Source organism: Pinus tabuliformis, chromosome 2_1 (genome assembly GCF_031772625.1).
Source record: "Pinus tabuliformis cultivar Carrire ecotype Pingquan chromosome 2_1, CPIR1, whole genome shotgun sequence".
NCBI classification, from domain to species: domain Eukaryota; kingdom Viridiplantae; phylum Streptophyta; class Pinopsida; order Pinales; family Pinaceae; genus Pinus; species Pinus tabuliformis.
In genome coordinates, this window is record NC_142299.1 from 963,471,674 (window position 1) to 963,495,552 (window position 23,879).

Consider the following 23,879-nt stretch of genomic DNA (forward strand, 5'->3'; position numbering starts at 1 on the left):
ATAGAATATTGTTGAGGTGAATACTTCCACCAGACTCGAGCTCCAACAAAGTAGATCCAATCCATTTCACTGGAGAGATCTTCTTGTCTCGATTTTAAATTGAATAAGAGGAGGTTCCTTTTGAAAAAGTCTGGTGTTGACTTCATTCACCTATCATATGTCTAGAAGCACCATTGTCAATAACCCATACATTTTCATTATTGAAAATCCTAGACAAAGAGGAAAATAATTTTACACCCATCACTTCTTTTTCTAGATTGGAGATGATATTTAAGATGAAACCCTTGATGGATATAGTGAGATTCCCAAGAAAATTGAAACCCTTCTTCATAACCCTTTCCATAGTGCCAACTAGAATGCGTTCTTCATTCTCCTTCTTGCCCCTTAACTCTGATTCCATATTGGAAAATCAAGGCACTTGTATATTATATATTGGTTTCCTTAAATTGATAATTACTTGTGATATTTTTTTGCCTTTTATTACTTATTATATCATGTTCATCAAGTAATTACCAAAACAATGATTATCAAAACGAGACAAATTACACAAGATATAGGCTCCAAGAAATGGAAAAACCCATCTAAGGAGAAAACTCAGAAAGAAAGCTTCTATTCTTATAGAACCGTCTTAAATTGAGACTTCCAAGGCCCAAAGACCAAAGCCAAAAATCCTCCCAAGCATCAAGTCAGCCCACCAACAAGATATTCTTCAAGGTAGCTTCAAAACCTTGACCTTGTAGCTTCACATCCAAAATTTTGGCCCTACAAATTCACTTCAGAATTTCAGTCGTTCAATTTTGGCCTCCTACAACTTTTAGCTACACAAAAACCCTAGCAGCTTCACACATGTGGAAAAAAAAATATATTATCCCAAGAGACTTGGACTTCTTGTCTTCAACGTCCTTTGCCTTTCTCCTTCTTCACTATTGCAGGTCAAACTTGAGATGAGATGGCACTTTAAATGACTCAAGTTCTTCTATTTATAACCTTCGTGAGTGGTTGAATAACCCTCCCTTAGGCTGACTTATCCTTTCTTGGGATGACTTGGTCTTGGATGAGTAAACGAATTTTCTTGACTCAAAATAAATATTTTTCTTTATTACAAAGAGTCCAAATGGGACTATAATACATGAAAAAAATACTCCTTTGTATTAGAAATACCTATAAGCATGAAGATTATGATTTTGACCTAGACTTGAGCATGAAACCCATGCTTTAAATAAAATAAAAGTATTTTTCTTTCCTTTTATTTCTTTATACAAAATATAAAATGTCATGTTTATGAAATGTCATTATCAATACCGAACCTAGTTACAATTTCCGACAATCCCTATAGTTGGCACTACTGAGGAGGGATGGAGTTTTGATCACCCACCAATCATCATTGCTCATTGAGACCATTAGAACATTGTCAGGAACACTATGTGGAATTTTAAGACCCTGGCTGACTCCACTACAAAGAGATTCCCTAGGTTCCCTAGAAGCACTTCCACATGATTCCTGAAGATGAAATGTCATGAATTTCCAAATGGAGTCGACCTGACTCATGTGATAAACCAATTGAGGTAATTTAGACGCCGTTCTTGTAGGCTATAGTCTAGGAAGGTCTTCCATATTGCGAATGGATATGGTATGCCTTGCATGTCCCAATAACACTAGCTTGACCCCATAGGGAGACTAATGAAGAGATTTGAAACCAAATGTTACTGACTACAATCCAAGGTGGTCTGTGAGCCTTGAATTGGTACTTGTATACCATAGAGGGGAATACAAGAGTCGAGGAAGAGATTGAACTTGTATCTTTGCTAAGCATGCCTGAATTGCTCCAATTGTGCTATGTCACCCCTCTCTAATTACACCAACTGCTACCAAATTTCTCAGCAGATAGAGTTGTAAGGAAATGGATAGACCAAACCAAGACTGGCACCTTTGTAGTTGTATCCTATGAATGATAAGAAAAGAAATTATGTTTTGGGAAGGTCATATGTATACGGTGAGCCTAAGGGGCCATTGCAGATGCAAAAACCATCCTGCAAGCACTGGAAGTCAGGGATGGCAATTTATACATAGATATTCCACCTTCGAGACAACCACAATATACCTAGGAACCATCCAATTACTGATTCTGAAGAGAGGATAAACATCAAAGGCATATTTTCTCTACATTGAAACCACTAGACACATTGTATGTCGAGCCGAATGACCTCCAATGGAGGTGGCAGGGGATGGAAATAGACTTGAGGGATGGCATCAACTTTCCATGATTCTAGACTCATTTTGTATTCAAGAAACCACTACAAGTCATGATGATGAACCACTATTATCCCATAGGATGAGTTAAATCTAAAGTACAACAACCAATATTTAATCGGTGTGTGTATGATATCAAGGTTAATCCAAGTGTTCTAGAAGGTTGTCAACATGGCGAGATGTCTATGGATTTCCTTCGACCTTGAATGTGTGCCTACATCCGTCAGTGTTGAACACCCGTAGTGGGGGATATATGGTTGTATATATATATATATATCTATATATAGATATATATATATATATATACATATATATACATATATATATATATATATATTATAAAAAATAAAAATCCAAAAATATTATATTATTTAAATATATAAATATGTTTAAATTATTTATATATATAATTTTTTTTATTGCTGCAAAGTGAATTCTATTATTTTAAAATCGGGAAATTACATGAAAGAAAAATAAATTTCATAGGTTAGTCCAATCTCTTACCAAGGAGATCAAACTGTACCGAAAATTTTACCCTTAAAAGGGACATAAGAGACAAACATAACCTAACATCCTTTGTTATAACAACCCTGCACTAAGATATTGACCTGACCAACCATAAACATAAATAGTTACAAAAGGGAATCCATAAAAATAACCATAAACCATCACATAATCAAGGGAGCATATCATAATCTGAGCCTTCTACTCGGATAGGGACTATTAGTGTTTCCATAGTTATTGGAGTTCCTAGTGGGTTGAGTTGTCATTCAATTCATACTAGCCTATGATCCATCATTTCCAATCTGTAGTCATACTACCTTAGGTGACCATGCATGTGATCAAAATTCTATAATAAGGCTCTCCTCGACTCCTAACTGTCTAGAAGTGTGTACCCCAAGAGAAAATTCATACAAATATATTACCTACATATACTGGTTTATTATTCTCCACACCTTCCTCATATCTGAGATAAATTCTACCTATTGAGATCTTACTTCAAAATCGAAGGGGGAAATTATTTGAGAGGAAGCTCCCCTTACCAATCATGTCAATTCTTCCGGCACATTCATAGGCATCTACTCTCGGTACCTGGCTATTATGTAGTGGGAGTTACCCCTTTGGGCTCTCTCTTCATAATATGCTTCTCCTCTCCTTGATTATGCTCTCTCCCTCACCATAATGCAATTCACATAGACTTAGACTATAGTATCTGAAATATTATATGTGAACTGAGCATTATCAGATAGTGGGCATCTCTGAGTAAAAGAGTGAGTGCCTAATGACTTTGTTTTATTGCTACAACTCTTTCCAATTTTTTCTTTCCACTCTAGTTGTTTCACCCACTAATTCCTCCCATCTAAGAATGCATCTCCACCTAAAGTTGATCTTGAGTTCCACCACGCTATCCTCACTAGTAAGATACAGCAAGAACTATCACTTCTCTCAACCCATATGTCGTGAAGGGAGTTCAGCTGCAGTAAACCCATGATAGGGCTGCAGGAGAAATCTCCTCCTACCAACTAACATATTTCCCTCCTTAAACCAAATCCACCAAAACTCAAGAAGATTTTTTCCCTCATACAACACTCTCTAGTGCCCAAGGCCAGTAAATGTACTCGAGGCTACAAAGTAACAATCCTCCAATCTACTCCAAGTGATTTTTCTCTCCACAAGGTTGATACCGCTCCAATTTCCTCTCGATATCCTCTCCCTACTCTATTCCCTACTCAAATACAGAGAAACAATGTCCTCTAAACAAAAATTACCAAGTTCACCCATAGAAATAGTAAATAGAAAGAGATACCTATGAATTAAGATATGGGAAAGTGGACTATAAGTAAACACAACATAGAACATCATGACATGAAAATAGAAATTACCTTGAGGGGTCATGAAAGGACAACATCTTGCATGCCTATGCCACCCCACACCCTTCCAATGCACTCCTCACTTCATTGATTGATTTATAGGCTGAATACTCTCTATATATTACCCGCAATGTTCCCCAACTGCCTTTTATCCTCGAAGAGTGTGGTCGGTAAACCTTACATCCACCCACCTAGAGCTAACACTCCCATTCATGGTCTTAAGAGTGACTAGTGGGAAATTCCTCTATGACCTATAATTCATAAAAAATTCGCCCTTCCTTGTTCTGGTTGCCAACTTCTTAACGCTCTCAATCCATGCTACTAACCATCTTAACATTGGTGTACTCCGACATGTAGCAACCCCCACAAGCATTGACATCAACATGCTCAACATAATTTCCACTCACACGTGTTGTTCTACCTTACTCCTTTCAACGTCCCCTCCTCTCGCACATAGCTAACCACATTAATGTTGATTGCAGTCTAATCCAGTTACCAAGGACAACTCCTTTGTCGACCAAATCCCTTGCGTGCGTTCGTGCTTGCATGCACGTTTTGTGTTACATCCTCCACCCACACGCAAGGTTACTAACCTTATGTCACTTTTCGAGAGATCTGTTTCCACGTCCTTCTACCTATTGATCATATGAGGCGATGGAAACCCGCTTGCCCCGACCCCCTCTCCCCCTCCACTAATCACGTGAATACGAGGTCTTTTATATAAACCTTTAATAACAATAAAATTTTATATTCATTTTTTTTCTCTGCTTTAAAAATAAGTTTCATTTTACTCCCTCTTTTAAATAATTTTAATATAATATTTACATAATTTTTTATATACTTTTAAATTATTTTTATAAATAAAAATAAAATATTAAGGAAAACATATAAAAAACAAATAGTAGTATAATATAGATAGTAAAATATATATATATATATATATATATATATATATATATATATATATATTTGTAAAATCATAACAATTAAATATTCAAAAATATTATTTAATTATAATTAAAATTTATTAATAATTTCAAATTAATTTTATATATTTTTTTAATATTAATTTAATTTTATATTATTATTTTTTTTATAAAATTTAAATAATTTTAATTTTTTATATAATGTTTTAATATAATTTTGAAATACATAGTAATACAATTATATTAATAAATATGATTAATATATATATGATAAGCGTCAACATGTAATAACACAATCAAAATTACATTCAAATTTTATTTAACCATTTAATGATACAAACATTAAATTTCCAAGCTAAATGTGGCACAATTCATATATCGAAAGATATATGATATGTTTTGAATATATGATATGTTTATGTGTGTTGCATTCATTTTACCAGGTTTATTTTTTTTTAATCTAGGATAATCAGTAACTGGTGAAGCATACCCTCCATCGAACAAAAAATTGACTTTCGGTGTTTTGATATTTGCTACAAGATAACACTTTGTATTCAAATATTTATTTTTTAATAATGTAAAGATTTTAAAATTTAGTCAGTAATTTATAAATGTTAACCTTTTGATACTTTATTTTTAATGAGTGTAGTTGGCTCCATGTTCAACTTGGCATAACCCAAAAATTGAAAGATGTCGTTGTCTTTTGGATGCCCTCAAATCCCCTGATTCATTTTGAATTACCTCATTTATGACCTGAAAATTCAAAGATGTTGTTGTCTTTTAGATGCCCTAAAATTGTCCAATCTAATTGAGACGCGGTTAAATAATTTATATTTAAATTTAAAATGTTATTTTTGGTTTTAAAATTGAAAATTTGTTCAAATGCTTTTCATATCATCTATTGGATGTTGTATTAGACAAAAAATATTCTTTTGAAATAAAATTTTGTTTACTCATTTATTTAAAAATCAAAATTCCTCAAGCTCAATTACAATATAGACCACGCCAATATCATAATTACATTAATGGTTTTAGATTAGAATATATACATTTTTAACCTAGTTCTAGAGTATTTAATAAAAACATTGAAAATTAAATATTTATAAATTCTATATAATTATATATTAATAATTTTACATTGAAATTTAATTTTGTGTATAAAATTAAATATCCTTTTTTTGCTAAAGCAAGAGTCGTACCTTCATTATCATTAAAACAGAAAATAATTTACATAGATTAAAACCAACCAAGTGGATCCATGGATCGGGAAAAATCTACCACCTAACAACCAAGGGCAACTAGTTAAGGGTGTAAACCCTAAACCATCCCAAACAAAACAACAAAAACCCTCAAGTGCCTGACCATACCAAGGCCAGCCAATCAACTTACCACAAACCAAATGGGGGACTAACACTCATAATTGTCAAAACAAAACGGAAATCAACGTTGAAGACTTTAATCATCATCATCATCAAAACACCATGCCCGATCCAATGGTAGAGGAATATATCGCAGTGCCGAGGAGCCTGACGATTAACCGTATGGACCCACTGACATGCACAAAGGTTCCTGACCGTAGATCTCCCAAGCTTGATCCAACGGTTGAGGAAGATATCGGATTACCAAAAAACCTACCGCCTAACCACATGGATCCACTAACAAGCACGACGAATCTTAGTCGTCCATCCTCTGCTTGATCTGATGGCCCAAGATCATATTGCATGGGCCTAAAGCACTTTTGGTTAGCGTGCGATGAGGGTGGTATTTGTACCCACCCCTCGGCCATGTGTAGCGACTTGAGTGGGATTGCTCCCAAATCTTAAAAACCACTTTTTTCATGAAAGGCGCTCGATGACCTGAAAACCACTTTGCGGGCAAAATTACGTCCCCATGAAGAGAAACTTGGAAATCTCGACCTCCATGAAAGCTCAGATTCCAGCTTCTCACTCCATCCCCTTTGCACCAGCTGATGAACCCCTGTAAAGTATAGTCACATCCCTCCGGCCAACTACCCAGGCAGCAGAATCTCCCGAGCAACCAAGGAAGGGTAAAAATGAGGAAAAAGCCGCAACTCATACCGAAACCAAACTATCTGGCCACAGCCTCCATGGCTTTGTTGTGATACACCATCATATCTTCATCGGCTTGGCAACCACACTGTTCCTTGAGTCTGTTCTGAGACAACCCTTGCCAACCCATCGTGACTCTGCTAATGGTACAATTCACTCCTTGGTTAGCCAATAAATCTGCCAGTTTGTTAGCCTTCCTTCGAACATGGTTAAAACTTACCGTGTGTAGGCACATGAGGTGGAGCTGGATCTGTTGAAAGACCTGGATCAACCTCCAATGTTTTGAAACCTTCTCTGGCCCCATGCCCTAACTGATTCTTTTGACTGAATTAATGATTAGCTCAGAGTCAGCTTCGATAATCACATTTTGGTGATTTTCCTTCACTAGGAGTTCTAAGCATTGCTCCATAGCCATTAGTTCTGCCATGTTGTTAGTGGCTCTACCTAAATGGAAATGGAAGATGGAAATGATATTACCTGATTCATCCCTTAACACCCCTCCAAAGCAAGCAATACCTGGGTTGCCTTTAGAGGCCCCATCAATGTTATACTTCAGAAAACCCTGAGGAGGAGGATGCCAAAAGTCATGCTCAGTTTCCATTATCCTAACCTTTCTGTCCAGGCCCTGAGGAATAAGCCCCTGCATGCCCAACTGTCTAAGAATTCTCATTTCATCATTTGAAGGTGGATTCTTAGGGGGAATTCTCACAGTCATACTAACCGTCTCCCTAAGTTGTCTTAATATCTGCTCAAGAAGACATTGGAAAGGTCTCTTTTCATTTTTAAAGATCCTGTTGTTCCTTTCTTTCCATACATTCCAAATAATGAAGCTAGGCGTGAGAGCCCAAGCTGAGAAAAGAATTTCAGAATCAAAAAAAATTATCCTCCAGTTGTTTAGGGTATTGATAATACTCCCTCTATCCCTGTTGGTCATTTGGAAGATGGTGGCAAAAGAGTCCCACAATCTAGAGGTGAAGATGCAATTGTTGAGGAGGTGTTCCATAGTTTCCTCTTGGGCCTCACAGAGTTGGCATCTAGAAGGCCCCACAACCCCCCTTTTCTGAATGTTGTCCCAAGTCAGAATTTTCTTATGGTAAACTAGCCACATGAAGAGTTTAATCTTTATCCAGCCTTGATGCCTCCATAGATTCCGCCAAATTCTATCTGGAGCAAGAGAATCCAGCTCAAGGAGTATGCATTTTTCCACCTTAAGATTAAAGGTGCCCTCATTATTGTTGCTCCATCTTAACTGATCATGCCCCCCTCTTAATAGAATCTTCCTCTATTCCAACATTTTCATAAGAGCCTCTCCTTTAGCTTTCAAGTGGTTGTCTTCCCTGTAGACAATATCCCTCTAGTTTCTCCATTTTCCTACATTATTGGTTTGATCCCAAAAATCTTTAACCTTAGATAGCCCTATGATGTTTGTTTCTATCTTGAGGTCCTCAAAATCCTCTTTTAACAGTATTGGTTCTTGTTTCCATTTGTCTTCCCAAAATAGTGCCAGATCTCCCTCTCTGATTTCCCAGAAGCTATTCTTTTGTACTAAGCCTCTATTCTCCCATGCATTATTCTAGATATAAGAGCCCTTTATACTTCCAGACATCCTTATATGATCATTAATTTGCCAAGAACTAGCATATTTCTCTTTCCAAATACTAGCCCATTGAGCCTTTGGTTCTTTAACCCAACACCACCAAAATTTAGTGCCTAAAGCCCTCCTTAGAACCTCTAGATCGTCCAAACCAAGACCTCCATGTTTTTTAGGTTTGAAAATCTTTTCCCAGGCTACCAAGTCCCATTTCTTTCTGTTCTCCCCCTTGCCCCAAAGGAAATCTCTTCGAATGGATCTGAATTGTTGTAAGACTCGTTTTGGTGTAGGGAGAGTTGAAAGCAAGAAAACTGGGATAGATTGAAGAACAACCTTTGTAAGCACCAACCTACCAACCAAGTTTAAAGATCTGATGGTCCAATTTCTAATTTTATCCTGCATCTTGTTAATCACTAGCTCCCATATGCTCTTATGCAGAGGTTTAGCAGTTAGAGGAACACCCAAATATTTTGAAGGAAGGAAATCCCTTTGAAAGTCCAAAATTCTAGAGATATTTCTTTGAATAGCAATATTGGTATTAAAGAAAAAAATCTTGGATTTGGAAAGATTAACCTCCATACCTGAAGCCATGGTAGAGTCACTTAGAAGTGGTTTGTATGCTAGAGCCTCTTTGACCGTAGGGATTCCTTGCAGCATGGTATCATCCACAAATTTTTGATGAGTTAAGGACTGTCCATTCTCAGAAAGTTGGAGACCCTTGATTTTGCCGTCATCCTTTGCCTGCTTGATGGACCGCCATAGTCCTTCCATCATGAGAATGAAGAGAAAGGGAGAGAGTGGATCCCCCTGCCTAAGGCCTCTTGAAGGAGTAAAAGTCTCGGAGGGAGAACCATTTACCAAAATAGAAAAACTGGGAGAAGTTACCAGGGCCATGACCCATTTGACCCAGTTTGGATCAAACCCAAAAGCAATAAGAACCCTCCTAATATATGTCCAATTCAACTTGTCATAAGCTTTGGCTAGGTCCAGTTGCATGATCATTCCAGCCTTCCTATTGCTAGTCAGTGAGTGCACCACCTCCTATGATTGAATGATATTATTGATAATTTCCTTGCCTTCCACATAACCATATTGTTCCCCAGACACAAGCATGGGCAATAGAGGTTTGAGTCTATTGGCCACAACCTTGGATATTATCTTGTAAACCACATTGCACAATGCTATGGGTCTAAACTTATCTGGAGTGATGGCATTATCCAATTTAGAGATTAGAGAGATGAAAGAGGTGTTGAGTGCTTTCAGAATAGTTCTATGCCTCCTGGAATCTTCTACTACATTCAAAATGTCTGGTTTAACAATATTCCAACAAGCTTTGAAGAAATCTATATTGAAACCATTAGGGCCTGGCGCTTTACCATTCTGCATCTCCTTGAGGACCTCACTGATCTCCTCTTCAGTCATTAGCCTATTGAGGTTAAAGTTATCCTCTATGGACACTAGTCTTGGTTTATGTCTTGTTAAGTCCTTGATGAAATGCTCTCTATCTGAAATGGTTTCCTTTGCTGTCCCGAAAGTGCTGGACTAACAAAACTTCTATGTCTTCGTGGGAAGTGAGAAGTTGCCCTCCCTCATCCTTAATCTAAGAGATTCTATTATGGGCTCTGTTTGCCAAGGTGGATCTGTGGAAGAATCTGGTATTTCGCTCTCCTTCTTTTAGCCATTGCACTCTAGATTTTTGTCTCCAAAATATTTCTTCTTGTTTACAAAAGTTCTCCCATTCTTGCTAGAGTTTGGTAGCTTTCTCATTTCTGACTTTTTCAAAGCCAACCATGATAAGGGTTTGGTTTAGTTCCTGCAATTTGTTTTCAACAACTTTTTTTCCTTCAAAAATATTGCCAAATTCATTCTTGTTCCAATCTTTTAGCTTGCACTTGATATGTTTTAATCTTTTGTGAAGAAGGAACATACTTATACCCTGAATGTGTAAATCTTTAGTCCACGAACTTGAAATGTTGTTGATGAAATCTATATGGGTGAGCTAGATATTTTTAAATCTGCAAGGTCTATTCCTGGGGGTGCTTATACCTTTGACCTCCAGTTGTACCGACCAGTGATTTGATCCCCCAAAGGGGAGAATACTTGCTGCCATTTCCTTATTATTAAGCATAAGGTCCTATGAGATGATGAATCTGTCTAACTTTGATGCAATTAGAGACTCTCCTCCTCTTTTATTGTTCCAAGTAAAGAGACCATTACTGGAAACAAAATCAACTAGCTTCATAGAATCCATAAAGTTTGAAAGGCTAAGGAGTCTTTGTTTAGGGTTCTGGTACCCCCTTTTTTCTCCAATAGTGATTTGATCATGTTGAAATCACCACCCAAAATCTAGGGAATTTCTACATATCTTGTTCTGAGATCCACCAGAGGATCTATAAACCTGAGTTTATCATCCATTCTCTGAGGGCCATACAATTTGTGACCAGATAGATCTCCTTATCCCCCATAGGTTGAATAACCACCGATAAATAATTTCTAGAAGCCTCAGCATCTATTATACCAATATTTTGGGGGTTCCAAAGAGTAAGAATGCCACCTACTGAATTTTCTGCCTTGACTTCTAAAAGCTCAAAATGATTGAGCCATTTGCTATATATTTCATTAATTTTCTGAATGGAACATTTAGTTTCCTGGATAAAAATCATATCCAGAGCTTCTTGTTTCATTCTTTTACTAATTAATCTTTGTTTCCTTTTACTACCTAGACCCATGATATTCCAAGAAGTGAACTTCATCATTAAAGATTTGTGAAGGAGTAACTGGTTAGGTCTTTCATCTTACCTAAATCTATCATTAACTTTCCACATTCCATCAACAGATCATTTTGCTTTTTTCTGCCTCTCTTCTTTCTTGGGCATCTAGGTGCTAATCTTGGTGTGTTTTTCAAAGTTTTCACCCCTTCCCTACCTGGTCTTGCAGTGTTACTTTGCTTGTCCATCCCTATATTCTAGGTTTTCCATAAGTACAAATATTGTATGCTAGTGAACTCCTCTTGAGATAACGAGTCTACCCCTCCCATGGTTCCTTGTTTCAAGAACCCTTCCAAATCTAGGTTCTCTCTCTCAAGAATCTCCTGTAGTTCATGGTCCTCCATTTCCATCTCACTCTGGGTCATTTCCTGGTCCATATCTAGTTCTACATCGCTCATCATAGCCTCTTTCTGTTTATTATTATCCTTTGTTTGCTCCTTGTCTTCCTCTTTCTCCTTCTCCTCTGGACTTCCCTCCATTCTCTGATATGCTTTTTTTGTCTCTTCTTCTTCTTTGAGCACTTGGTACCTGTTCAGACTGACTTGAGGCCCTTCTGCTTAATGTTGCTTAAGTCCCTTTTTTCCCCCCTCTTCCTTTATGGCTCACTTTATGAAAGCTTTTAATATCGTTCATAGTGGTAGCTTTTCTCTTATTCTCTATTTTACTGAGAGAACAATCCCTGAAAAGCTGTCCATGCTCATGGCATCTATGACATCTAAATGGAATATGTTCATAATCAACTGTTTGAACCCATTCTTCATCAAAAACTTCCAAAATAACCTCATTCGGTAGGGCTCCGGATAGATCCATTTCCACACAAATTCGTGCAAAGGAAGTGTATTTTCCCCTTCTGGTGGCTTCAGAGGCTTTGAAAAAACGTCCTAATTTATTTCCTATGGTTGTTAATGACTCTGTTTGCCAATAATCAAGAGGAAGGGAGTAAAGCCTTACCCATACCGGAACTGAGGTAAATTTCTCCCGCTCTGGGACAAAGTTCATCATCCACAGCCTCATATAGAGGCCAACTGCCGTGAAGAAGTAGGGCCCCCCTTTAAACAATCTGTCTTTATCCTCAATATTTGTGAAGACCACAGTGAAGGATCCCTTTGACCCAAGATGTAGGTCAATGCTTCCTTTTGGTTTCCAATGATATTTAATCCATGTCTGTAATTCTTTTTCAGTGGACCATACTCCCATGAATTTACAGATGATAGCATATGTCCGCATGTGGTCCCTATGTGCTTGCAAAGCAAGATCATTCAGAACTACTCTGGGTCTAACTTCGGTCATGGGTTTACATGGACCCTTCTGTGCCTTGGTTTTTACCCCCTGTTCCTTGTCATCTTCCTCCTTATCTTTTGTGCTATTATTCTCCTTTGTTGTATTTCCCTCTTTCTCTTCGTCCATGCTTTCTTTCCCTACTTTAGCAGTACCTTTGACCTCTTCTATTGGCTTCTTACCTTGGTTGGCTATAGCCTGCTTGTAGGAGGGAGTGGAGCTCCCTCCTTTGCGCCATTCCATGGAGTTCAACGTCTGCTGACAATTGTAAACCCTAGTTCCAAAACCAGTGTTCTTCTTCCTCTCCTAATACATCATGTATTCCATGGTCGTGTATAAAATTAAATATCAAAAATATTATATAATTCAAATATATTTATACTTTTACATTAAAATCAATTTGTATATGTAGTTCTAAACTATATTTACGTAGCTCATGGGTCATAGAATAGATGATGATGCGGTGTGCTCTTAAATCACTCTATGATGTGAAGGGTAACGGTTGAAAACTCTATAGATAAAAATCTAATCATGTTAAAAATTGGTGTGCCTAAGGCCAAATGTGATCCCTAAATTATTTTGATGACATAGATGCCTCTAATTTATAATTTCTCAAACAAAAAATTAAAACTGTAATTAAACAACATGAAGAAGAAGAAAAAAAAAAATTATTAAACACAATACACATTTATATTGAAAAATTAATATATTTTTTACTTTACCACATTATTTTCCATAGCTTAAAGACAATGTTAAGATACGTTTGTCATTTTCCCTAGTTTCAGCGCAATGTTCATATACTTTAATATTAAAGATAATAGTTTCTCATATATATAAAATATAGGGTAAAACCATATTTGAAAACGTATTTGAAAATAGTTATTAGATTAATATAATTTCACATTCAAATATAGGATTTTTATATTAATATATTTAAAATATAGTTATTTTTTTCATATGATATTTTAATATAGTTTTAAAATAGAAGTAACATATTTAATTTGACATTTCTTTGCATGTTTATTGGGGAATGAAGAGATTATTAGCCAAAGCAATGGAGCAGGTGGCCATGGAAATGGTTGAATTGGCTCAAGGTATCCCTGTTCTGAAAAAGGAGCTGAAAAATATCCAAGTTACTTTACTTATGCAAGATAGAAAGATGGACGAGATTATGAAGATACTCCAAGCAAGCGGTATGGGAATCAAGATAGAGAAAGAGGCAAACCCGGATACAAGGAATCAGTAGAAGATGGAGCTGCTGCAAGGAGGTTTTTACTTTTAGTTTTGTTTTGATATATTAGTTGATCATGACTCAGATAAAAATCAGTTTGAATATAGTAAGATTAGACGGATATTTTGCATGGACAGATAGACTGGTTATATACTTTTTTTGGATGGCAGTTAAAAATTTCAGGTGGTCAAGAAACCCGGTTTCCCTTAAGGGCGGGTTGAGACCTGCTTATGTATGTAATGTTCTTTTTTTCCAGTAATAGAAACATAGAATCTCGCCTCAGCTTACAAAAAAAAAATATTTAATTTGACATTTAAATATATTTTCCCATATTAATATTTGTATATATATATATATATATATATATATATATATATATATATATATATATATATATATATATTTATTTATTTATTTATTTAGTATATAATGGTTCATTTTTATTTTGGTTTTAGGAATTCCATTCTCCTTGAATCAAGTTATTTGGAAGTTTTTATCATTTAATATTATTGAGTTAATATTTTTTTACTTTTAGTTATCAATGTTGTCAAGATTTAGAAGAATTTGTAAATATTGTAATGTTGTTTTGTAAGACTTTTTTTCTTGTCTCATTGTAATTGACATTTTATCCAGAAATTTGGATTTCTCATTTTGTTGGTCCATACCAAAAGGAGTTGCTTTATGGGACCCTACGATAAAGACCACATATCTTGTTTTCTTCTTCCTTTTATTGGTTCAAGATATATAATTGAGTGTACAATTGGATCAATGATTTTGTTGTCTATTCCTACAATCTTCATACAATCGAAGAGTTATTTGTAATTAGTGCTTTTACAAAGACATTTACAATTGTTAAATCTATTTGGTTTGGAGAGTGGGGATTATTTTATCTATTAGAGAAATGTAGTTCACAAAAAAATGATTTTTTTCTCTTGAGACATATTTACAAAGACATGTAATCATATTTTTACATTTGCACCATTGATATGGTCTCGAGGAAAGCAAAAGTTCGTTGTGGTGGCACAACTCCATCAAAGGAGGCTATCTTCTATAAAGAAAAGTTTATTGGTTGTATTTAGACAAATACTATTATGATTACACTAAATATTGGTACACTATCTATTTGCTAGATATTTTGAAAATTTGTGGAGTTTTTCATTTGTTTCTATTGCTGACATATGGTGTATGTCATTGACATTTTCCATGAACTAACCTATCTATCTAATCAATAATGGTTCGACCTTTGGTCGATGGAAGTTGATAATTTTTTATTTGGGTAGCCCTTTATTGAATGAATATTGGATTATTTTAAAAATGATTGAAGATTCAGATGGAACTTGTGGTATGAGATTTCTACATATATTAATAAGAAATTCCTTAACTACCTTCCTCTTCACACAATTCAAAAGATAAATTACTTTTGTGCAACTACATGGAAGTTCCATTCAAATGATATTAGTTCCTAATTTCTTTTTGTGTTACAAAAATTAATGATAATGTATCCATCTTGGAGAAATTTAGATTCCAATTGTCATCACTTCAAGATGGTAATGATTATATTGAAAGTGGAAATGTTTTCATACTCATTCCAAATATAGATTTTATTCACGACTTACCATCACTACTTATGGATATCTTTCCTTAGCATTTAAGGCTTATAAATATCTATTCTAACATATTTTTAAAGATTTCATAATTGCTTATCTTTTTGTCTGTATACCGAAAATCATAGTGATACCAAATTTGAGACTGATTAATGCAGTTCATGCTTCATTTTCTATTATAGTGTATTGAAATTGTATTTCATTTTAAACCACAAAAATTGTAACATGGATTTATCCACTTAATTTTGAAATTACATCAATTATGAGATAGACTTATCCTTTTATTGTCATTTTTATGTTTACTTATTTTTATATGTTCCATTCTCTACTTTAATGTATTTAGTATTGTTAAAATATTAAAGTACGATGGTTGATAATTTTATATTTCAAATATTGTTTATATATTTATATCTTACTAATTATTTATCTAAATAATGTTTATATTCAAGAATTGAAATTGAAATTTATTAAGTTTATAAATATTGGTATTTGTTTGTAGAAATTTCCATTGAAGGCACAGGTAGGCATATTTTGAAACAAGCCTGTTCTCCTGCATCACGTGAGAGGGCTAATGAATTGTAACATTTACAAAAATATAAATAGAAATGCAATAAATTAACAAAGAAGAGACATGTATTGTAGAATTACAAATATTCATAATCATTTTCCTAGTAATCTTAGGTATTGATGCTTGGTTGATATTACACGAACAAGATTTCCTAGTAATGTTATTTTCCATGATTATTTTATAGTCTCCAAACAGTACTTTCTTTGCAAACATTTTTTTTTTAAAGACAAAATTCCTATAAATAAGAACGCTTAGTTTCTACACATGAAACCCCATGTTTGGATCATGTAACAAGTATGATTATTTATGACATTGAATGATTGTATGCATCTAATTTTGGTGGTGATATTAATATGCTCTACGAAATGGTTGAAAATTTGCAACCTTTTGTTGTGTATGTTGCATCTACCTTTCATTAGCCTCATTCTAGAGAAAATGTGTGTCATCATACAAAATTTATCTATACTATCTCAATTGGAACAACAAAGTTATTTCAAGTATCATTTTTCAATATTTTTATACAATTTGATCTATTATATTAATTATTTCATCCATGCTTTTTTTTCTTGCTTATTTGTAGAATAATATTCTTATCAATAATATTAATGAAAAAAATTGCCATTATCAACCAAGAGAATTTATTTTACATCATCAAGCTGAAGGTGGACCATGTAGTTGGAATGAAAATGTAAATGTTTAATATATTTAATTTACTATTCATTTTTTCAAGTACACTTCTCATTTTTGGCCATGCATTTGTTTAAGATAAACATTTCTAATTTTGTCTAATTAAAACATGACTGGATGCAATCAAATTATGATAATGCAATATGATAATTTTATTAATAGAAATGTTCAATTAAATGGTACCATTCAGTATGATGCTTCACATCATGTTCAACATAGAGTTCCTCTTGATAAAGAACATGAAAGAAATTTCCTTCATTTTGGAAAATAGATTGAAGTTGATAAAAATTTCTAGTCCAAGATTAATAAGCTCTCTATTTTCCATATGTGCCATTTTTGCAATGATTATTATCCTAGTATACAATTTCTTAAATGGTTTTAAGGACCTATTTGTAAAATATGTAACAATGAAAGATATTGTCATCGTTTGTTTCACTTTAATAACATGGATTCTGGTGAAAAATATTATGCTTTAAATGTTCTTACCCAAATTGAAGAGATGCTAATAGCACGAGTTAAATTCAATATTACAAGCGACACATGCTCGTTGTCTCCAATATAAATATAGTGGCCACACAATTAGCTTTCCATAAGATATATTTATGATTATGAAGAACCTCCCATGAGATGTTGAACAACTTGACCTCATAATTGTGAGAAGAAGTGCTTCCCAGTCCAGATATTATGAATGTTATGTCAACAGAGCATGCATAATGGGTACATTGCTTTAAAAAATTCAAAGGGAAAAATATTATAAGTATTTTAAAATTGACATCGATTCATTTATCGCTCTTCTAGAAATATCAATCAATGTGTCTAGTATGTTGCAATTTGTTGATCGTGATATTGATTAAATAATGAGACATGGTGTGGGCATTGAATAATTGGCACCTGACTATTTTCACTTGCATCCCTTATATTTTGTTCATCTACTATTGAATGAATGAAGGGAAGTGCCTGAAATAAGAAAATTTACAAAAAATGAAAACTTTACACCTAATCCATTGGATTGACAGATATCAATTTCTCTCATATCAATGAATATAATAATAAATACTTATTAGACAAGGAATACCCCACTTTATTCCCAACTGATGATGTTGATTAGCTATATTCACATATTTGTAATGTTTAAATGCATTAATATGGTTTTCATATAGTCATATATCTTGATTAAAGACTTGACAACTGTTGTCAGTTTTGATATTTCATGTTGAACATGATTTTGTGTCATTGAAGCCAACTAGTAGAATTATTCTTTGTACAAAATAATATTCATGACATACTCTAATTCCTTCAAATGCGCATTCTTTCTCTCTCTCTATCTCTCTCAATTTATATGAACTATAGATTCAATATATTTCATGGATTAGTGTTCTAAAAAGATATTGGAGCTAAATACTTTTGGTATAGGTTTGTCCTCTCTCTCTCTCTCTGAATTTATATGAACTATAGATTCAATATATTTCATGGATTAGTGTTCTAAAAATATATTGTAGCTAAATACTTTTGGTATAGGTTTGTCCCCTCTCTCTCTCTCAATTTATATGAACTATAGATTCAATCTCTCTCTCTCTCTCTCTCTTTGAATTTATATGAACTATAGATTCAATATATTTCATGGATTAGTGTTCTAAAAAGATATTGGAGCTAAATAATTTTGGTATAGGTTTGTCCTCTCTCTCTCTCTCTCTCTCTCTCTCTCTCTCTCTCAATTTATATGAACTAAAGATTCAATATTTCTCTCTCTCTCTCTCTCTCAATTTATATGAACTATATATTCAATCTCTCTCTCTCTCTCTCTCTCTCTCTCTCTCTCTCTCTCTCTGGATTAGTGTTCTAAATAGATATTGGAGCTAAATACTTTTGGTATAGGTCTCTCTCTCTCTCTCTCTCTCTCGCTCTCTCTCTCTCTCTCTCTCTTTCTCTCTAGATTAGTGTTCTAAACAGATATTGGAGCTAAATACTTTTGGTATAGGTTTGTCTTCTCTGTCTCTCTTTCTCTCTCTCTGGATTAGTATTCTAAACAGATATTGGAGCTAAATACTTTTGGTATAGGTTTGTCTTCTCTCTCTCTCTCTCTCTCTCTCTATGGATTAGTGTTCTAAACAGATATTGGTATAGGTTTCTCTCTCTCTCTCTCTTTCTCAATCTCAATTTATATGAACTATAGATTCAATATATTTCATGGATTAGTGTTCTAAAAAGATATTGGAGCTAAATACTTTTGGTATAGGCTCTCTCTCTCTCTCTCTCTGAACTATAGATTCAATATATTTCATGGATTAGTGTTCTAAAAAGATATTCTCTGAACTATAGATTCAATATATTTCATGGATTATATTGGAGCTCTCTCTCTCTCTCTCTCTCTCTCTCTCTCTCTCTGAGATTAGTGTTCTAAAAAGATATTGGAGCTAAATACTTTTGGTATAGGTTTGTCTTCATCCATTTTTGCTTTATGCTTTACGATTTTTACACATTTATCTGTTGTTTTGATTGCTTGCAGTATATTTACTATATGTTCTTTTATTTAGATATGAGTGGTAACATAGAGGTTCATCCCACATCCATGGTTTTTTATGGTTGCTAGGTGCTCCAAACATGGAAACACTAGATTTTTATAACCTCTCCAGTGTGAAAGCTACAAAGACATTATTTTATAAAGATGGAACAACCTAGAATCCATGTGACATAGATTGATGAATCATAATGGTTGCTTGAATCCCAAATGTTGATATCTACCTCTTGAACACTTAAGATTTTTTTATTTTTTTTTCTTGTAATCTGCATAAATATCATGGGAATTTATTAAATCATGTTAAAAAACACATGAAGTATAGTGTTCATTATTATTTGTAAAATATAGGGCCTATCCTTGCATGTTCATACAATCCCCCATGTAAAGTTCGTGATGAGTCAACACTATTCATTGATGAGAAAGGGAAAAAGAATTATGAGGTTGCATACAATGATGATAAGCTAAATGTTCACAATGTTTACCTTCTCATAATGTGAAAATCATTTTTTGATTATCATCTAGTTATTTTTCAGCATGCAGTATTTAAATATTGCAACATATGCTTCAAAATTTAAAGGGAGACCATTAAGTTATCAAGACATGTTGACTAGAGTTGAAAATGCAAGTGGATATGAAGATCAAGCTTTGTGTGCATACAAAAGGTTCCTTATAGAAACACTTTTTGAATGAGACATTGGAACACAAGAAACCTTCCATATGTCACTAAAGCTACCTCTTTTCTTTGTAGTCACAAATTCTTTCCATTGAGTATTGGAAGCAAAGTATTCAAGAAACTATCAAGGGATGTTGATTAATTTTATTTCCAAAATAATTTTCTTGAGATATATCAAAGCCAATTGGATTTTCTAGAATATTGATCTCGAATAGTAATAGTAAGATCTTGAACATCTGATTCAAATTCTAAGAAAGAGCCATGGAAACATAGAGATGTCTATACCATATTTTGAATTTTGCAATAGTTTTATTCTATTTTTAGTGGACATTTATAATATTTTGAGACATTTTCTTGGACTAAGTTTCTTTAATACAAACCATTTCATAACATTTGATTATACATAAGCCTTTCAATTGGAACAATGGTTGAAAATTGGAGTAATTTTATTTATTGACCATGGCATGTTGGTTGAGCACGTTTGTCATCTAAAAATCTATAAGAATATGATGAATCTATCATACAAGAAGGCAATGTTGAATTTTTTTTCAAGAGTGGAATATTTTTTCATAATAATCCCTCCAAATAAGGTCAATGTTTCTAACCTTCATAGACCAGTTTAAAGGGAATTTGATATATATTATAATTGGGATAAGAAAATGATCTCAAATGATGTTGTAGAACAAGAAATTTATTTTATAAGAAATTATGAATCTAAAGGTGTTTTAATTGTCAAATCAATTGAGAAAACACTTGCGTCACTATCTTCCTTGTCAAGAAAACAATGGCTTGCTTTTGAGATCATTTTACATCATTTAGTTGATTCTGAGAATCATGATCCTCTTAAAATGATTATTCAACTAACAAATAGCACTGGTGTGTCTTTTCTTATTCATAATGTTTTTGATGATATTTCTACTTTAGCAACTAATGGTATTAGTTCATTACTATTGTTCACTTCAATTGGTATTATCTATTTTAATACACATGGTAAAACCATACACTCTACTCTAAAGCTTCCTATTAATATGCGTGACCACCCCATGGTCATGCTATATCAATATTTCTAGAATAAATGAGCCATATTCAATATATCTCTATTGATGACATGAGGTTTAGAGGTCCAAAATTATTCGTGCACATAGATTCTCATTTATGAGAACTATTTATAGATAAAAAAAATACATTCCTTTTGATGGTAGATTTATCATTATTATCAATTACCTTGGACAATTGCCTCCTAGCAAAGATAAACCTTTATATGCATGTAAAATTATGGGGAAAGTCTTGTGAAGAAATTTCAGCTTTGTAAACAATTTTCTACCAACAACGAAATGATCCTAAACAATTATCTTTTCATAAGCTTGTAACTAACATGAGGAATGCAAAATCATGTTTTTTTGGACAAGTTCTTAGTTCTCCTTTTCTTTTCTAAGTCTCTCTGTCTTTCCTTGTTTTTCCCTACATTTCCTCCATTCGCCTCCCCATCCCCTTCTTCTATCCAATAACCATCTTGAATGATTCCTCTCCCCCTTCTCCATCATGACTATCTAAATATTTTCTTGATCGTTGCATGTGGTCATGGCCTTCTCCTCCAATCGTAATTGTGTGTCTTCATAGGTGAGTTTTCATGAAAACCCCCATATAGTTCTATCACCACTCGTACCAACATTGTTCTGCTCTTTAAATTTATATCCCTTTTTATTGTGGACTTTGTCAAGAGAATTATGGGCTTGTCCTCTTCTCCTCCAAATTAATTTAGCTATGCAATTATCTCGTTAAATGCCCACTAGTTAGTCTATGACTATTATTAATAACCACTCCCTTCCATTACCAAGCAACCCCCTCCCCAGGATTTAAAATATATGTCCCTTATATCAACCATTTTAATTATAAAAAAAGGTTACAATGTTAACAAGAGGGGATTAGCCCAGTGGGGTTGTCACAAATCCACATGTACTTCAATATAGGTCTTCAAAATTGATTATGTTATTCTTGTCACAATACTGTCATAACCTACTCATCACCTACTCAGAACCTGCTCACAACAATTTGTTCATCAATCTGGTACCATGACACCTTCCTGCTGCTAATTTGATCATTTATGTAACACATGCTCAAAATTTATACGACCTATTCATAACTCCCAAACAAGAAATATAGATTTACAATGCCAAAACTATATATTCATGATTCTTCATGACCTTTGGATGAATCAGTGTTGATTTATGGTCATTTCTCTTTCATAATTAAATTTGACTCAATAATAATTCCAAAAATCCATATAGAACTATGAAAAAATTAATTTTTCTAAAAAACACTTCTTTCTTACACATTCTACAATTTGAACAAGGTTTGACGAGAATTCTACAATCTAGTTATCATCAATTGTCTTTATTGTTTGATAGAATGAGTCTTTGTTGGAAAAATAAAATAAAATAAAACAATAAAATAATCAACCAACCATCACGTTCACACCCTTGACCTCATAGGAGATAAACCACATTCCAACGAACTGTGCTACAAAATAAGTTGTGCAGTGGTGGAGCTGCCGATTTTTTTAACCAATTCAGAGAGGCCTTGCCACATAAAAACCTATGTTACTAAGGTTGAGCCAATCAAAACTATCCCACTTTACTAGGCCAAGCTTGTCACAACTATGCCAAGTTGTTCATGTGAGAATCAGTTTATGAAAATGTGACAAGTCAGAGATATATGAGCCAACAATGCCAAGACGTTGAGCTAGAGCAGACTTATATGAGCCAGTTGTGCCAATTCAAAGCTATATGAACCAATAGTGCTATGTTAGAGATATACAAGTCAATTATTCCAATTCAACAAGAAAATAGTTGCAATTCATCGAGCCAAACCTAAGCTATATGAGCCAACTGTGCTAAGTTAAAGCTATATGAGCTAATAGTGCGAAGTCATATCTATATAAGCCAACTATGCTAATTCAGATCTATATGAGCCAATAGTGCCATGTCATCAAGCCAATGTTGAGCTATATGAGCCAATTGTGCCAACTCGAAGCTATACAAGCTAATAGTTCCAAGTAAGAGCTATACGAGCCAATTGTGTCAAGTTAGTGCTATACAAGCCAATAGTGCCAAGTCATCAAGCTAGAGTTGAGCTATACAAGATAATTGTTCCAATTCAGAGTTATATGATCCAACTATGCCAAATAAGAGCTATACAAGGAAATACTGCCAAGTCATTGAGCCAGAGTATAGCTACACCAACAAATTGTGCCAAGTCAGAACTATATAAGCCAACCGTGACAAAATTATAGGTATAATAGAACTATACCAACCAATATCGCTAAGTCATAAAGTTTGAGCTTATATGAGCCAATAAAAACATATGCCATGTCATCGAGCTACAGGGCTTTGACCTTGTGACGAAATAACCCAAATGCCTCAAAATCACCATGAAGAAAAACCTTCACATGTTTTATTCATTTAAAATTGTTGTGTTTTAATCACGATCATGCCTCCTAATATATATGCAATGGGGGCTAGCTTTTAGGGATGAGACAACCTTTAAAACACCTATGGGACCATGTGAAATGTCTGTGATCTAAGGTTCACTAGGCACCCTAGTGTTTATGTCATCATGACATCACACCAACTACGATATCCCCTGACTTGATGGCTTTATGTAATTAATTGTGTATATTTGGTTTCCTTTTTGAATGTTTAAAGTCTGAAAAATACTTGAAAAATTCAATTATCAGTAATTTATTACTAATAATAATTGGAACTATGAATATATAATTATGGTCTTTTTTTCTGTAAATAAGAAAATATGGATAATTAGTTGTTGAGTATATATGGTTGAAAGAA